Source organism: Trichechus manatus, unplaced genomic scaffold (genome assembly GCF_000243295.1).
Source record: "Trichechus manatus latirostris isolate Lorelei unplaced genomic scaffold, TriManLat1.0 scaffold00057, whole genome shotgun sequence".
Taxonomy (NCBI): domain Eukaryota; kingdom Metazoa; phylum Chordata; class Mammalia; order Sirenia; family Trichechidae; genus Trichechus; species Trichechus manatus.
Genome location: NW_004443993.1, coordinates 4,281,590 through 4,285,725, shown reverse-complemented (window position 1 = coordinate 4,285,725; position 4,136 = coordinate 4,281,590).

Genomic DNA, 4,136 nt, shown 5'->3' with positions numbered 1-4,136 from the left:
GCACTTAGGTTGTTTCTGTCTTTTTGCTACTGTGAATAGTGCTGCAATGAACATAGGTGTGCATATGAGGAATTTTTAAAAATATACTCTGGAGGTGGGACCAAGATGGCAGAGTAGTCAGATGGCTTCCTATATCCTTCTTACAACAAAGACCTGGAAAACAAGAGATTTGATTGTATATAAACATCTAGGAGTACTGAACAAGGCAAAGTTGAGGAATCGGACTGAGTGGTGGGGGGAGAGAGAGACATTCAGAAGAAGTGAGGAGTTGCCAGACTGGACTTGGTGGGAGTCGCAGCTCTTCAGCCCAGACAAGCTCGGGGTGCACAGTGAGGCAGGCATACAGCTCCTTGCACTCACTCAGGAGGCAGTTTCCACATCAAGAGAGATCCGGCAGCAGAGATTCTGCTCAGACACTCTGAACCAGTGAAAAGCAGCACCCAAGTGACTAAAGATAAGTACATGCATGTGGACTTTCGCAGGGATTTAAAAAAAAAACCCATTTGGGGAAAACATCTCTCCTATTTACCTCCTCCCTCCCCACTCTGCACCAGTCCAGATGGCTTTAGAGATCTCTGAGTCCGCTGGGCCAGAATTAGATCCCATAAGGTGCCCTGTCCCATTATCCTGGCCTTGGAGAGGGAAAAAATTAACAAACAAGGAAAAAATAAGCTACTGGCCCCCCTTAGCCAGGAATTCAGGGTTGGCACAACTCATTTACCTAGGCACAGGCATAAGGGGTCTGCAGACTTTGAGTGCCTTCCACCCCTGTATAGACTTGTGTGGATCCATCTTAACAGTGTAAGTCCTTACTACCACAGTAAAACAGGGTAAACACTTGAGGTCTAACTTCAACTGTTTCAGCTGTGAAGTGGCAGATTTGTGATGCTTGACACTGCTCTGCCCTTTAAGCAGGCGCCTTACCGGTCTGCATCAGGGGCTTGAAGACTGGTGGCTCCACCCATGACACCTAGCCACCTGCTATAGGGGTCCAAGAATAAGTGGTGCCCCTGAGTCTTTACAGCCAACAGAGCAGGGTGCTCATAGTCCTGCTACAAAACTCACCTATCTACTCACTCTAGGGAACAGGGACACACTTTCCTTTCAGACACTCAGGGGCAGCCATCAGCCCCCTACCTTGTTCAGTGTGTGACCCCTATTGCAGCCAGATACCTGTGCCTACACCAATCACCCATGCCTCTCTAAGACTGTAGGTGAGAGCCTGCATCACACACTTGGTGACTGACTGTCTGGACACCTGAACTGAATCCATACAGGAAAATTTAATGGACTCCTGGGAGCACATACTTACAGAACTAACTACCTGGTGACAGGATGTTAGAGCTTCAAAGACGCCAATAATCAAACTAGCACACAAGAGCAGCCTATTTGGGCATATCAAAACAAACAAAATGAGAAGCTAGGACACACTAAACAAATATAAAATAAAATTATAATAACTTACTGATGGCTCAGAGACAACAGTCAATATCAAATCACATAAAGAGGCAGTCCATGAAGGCTTCAGCAGGCTCCCAAAATAAAGAATCAATAAATTCTCTGGAGGAAGAGAATTTCTTGAAATTACCAGAGGCAGAATACAAATGATTAATGTATAGAACTCTTCAAGAAACTACAAAAGAAATTCGTAAAAATGTAGACATCCAAAGAACATACAAAGTAGCAGTGGAACTTAAAAAAGTTATTCAAGAGCATAATGACAAATTTAATAGGCTGCAAGAATCCATAGAGAGACAGCAATCAGAAATCCAAAAGATTAACAATAAAATTTCAGAATTAGACAGATCAATAGAAAGTCACAGGAGCAGAATTGAAGCAGTAGAAGTCAGAATTAGTGACATTGAAGATAAAGCACTTGACACCAACTTATTTGAGGAAAAATCAGATCAAAGAATTAAAAAGAATGAAGAAACTCTAAGTGTTACATGGGACTCTATCAAGAGAAATAACCTGTGAGGGATTGGAGTACCAGAATGGGGGGGCGGGGGATAACAGAAAATACAGAGAGAAAAGTTCCCTGATATCATGAAAGATGAGAAGATAGCTATCCAAGACGCTCATCGAACTCCACATAAAGTAGATTCCAAAAGAAAGTCACCAAGACATATGATAATGAAACTTGCCAAAACCAAAGATAAAGAGAGAATTTTAAGAGCAGCTAGGGATAAAAGAAGAGTCATCTAAAAAGGAGAGTCAATTAGAATAAGCTCGGACTACTCAGCAGAAACCATGCAGGCAAGAAGGCAATGGGATGACGTATATAAAACCATGAAGGAAAATCATTGCCAGCCAAGAATTATATATCCAGCAAAACTGTCTCTTAAATATGATGCAAAATTAGGGCATTTCCAGATAAACAGAAATTTAAGGAATTTGCAAAAACAAAACCAAAATTACAAGAAATACTAAAGGGAGTCCTCCGGTTACAAAATCAATAACATCAGATAGCAATGCAAGACTAGAACACAGGACAGAGCAACCAGATATTGACTCAGATAGGGAAGTCACAAAAATACATCAAACCTAAAACACTGAAAATAGGGAAACAGAGACATCAATATGTAAAAAAGGACAACATTAACACAAAAAAGGGACTTAAAAATGTAGACATAGGTTTTTCATATGGAGGGGAAGTCAAGGCAATGTAAAGAAATAAAAAGACTGGTATAAACTTAGAAAAATAGGGGTAAATATTAAGGTAACCACAAAGGACACTAAAAATCCTACAAATCAAAATAAAAAACTAGAAAAATATAAAGACTCAGCAAACACAATATCAAAAACAATGAAAAAGATGAAAAGAAAATGCATAAAGAAAAACGACAGCACAGAAAATTAAGGGGAACAAAGAAACTGTGAACAGCACACAAAAAAGACATCAAAATGACAGCACTAAACTCATACCTATAATTACGCTGAATGTAAATGGACTAAATACACCAATAAAGAGACAGAGAGTGGCAGTTTGGATAAAAAAACAAAACAAAACACGATCCATGTATATGCTGCCTCTATATGCTGCCTATAAGAGACACACCCTAGACTTAAAGATACAAACAAACTAAAACACAAAGGGTGGAAAAAATATATGAAGCAAACAACACTCAAAAAACAGCAGGAGTGGCAATATTAATCTCAGACAAAATAGACTTTAAAGTAAAATCGACCACAAAGGATAAGGAAGGACACTATATAACGATTAAAGGGTCAATACACCAGGAGGACATAACTATAATAAATATTTACTCATCCAACGACAGGGCTCCAAAATACATAAAACAAACTCTAACTGCCCTGAAAAGAGAGATAGACAGCTCCACAAAAGTACTAGGAGACTTCAACACACCACTTTTAGTCAAAGACAGAACAACCAGAAAGAAGCTCAACAAAGACACAGAAGAGCTAAATTCTACAATCAACCAACTTAATCTCATAGACATATACTGAACACTGCACCCAACAGCAACCAAGTATAGTTTCTTTTCCAATGCACATGGAATATTCTCCAGAATAGACCACATCATTAGGCCATAAAGCAAGCCTTAACAAAATCCAAAACATCAAAATATTACAAAGCATCTTTTCTGAACGTAAAGCCATAAAAGTAGAAATCAACAACACAAAAAGCAAGGAAAAAAATCAAACACATGGAAACTGAACAATGTCTTGCTTAAAAACTACTGGGTTACAGAAGAAACTAAGAATGGAATAAAGAATTTCATGGAATCAAACGACAATGAAAACACATCCTACCAGAACCTTTGGGACACAGCAAAAACAGTGCTCAGAGGTCAGCTTATAGCATTAAATGCACACATCCAAAAAGAAGAAAGGACCATAATCAAAACATTAACCCTACAACTGGAACAAGTAGAAAGAGAGCAGCAAAGCAGCCCTCAGGTGCCAGAAGAAAGGAAATAATAAGAATTAGAGCAAAATTAAATGAAATAGAGAATAGAAAAACAATTGAAGGAGTTAAGAAGACCAAAATCTGGTTCTTTGAAAAGATCAACAAAATTGATAACCCGGGGGATTTCCGGCAAAATGGCGCTCTAGGCAGAAGCACCACGCCTCCCTCCACAGCAAAGATCCGAAAAACTAAGCCAAACAGAGAA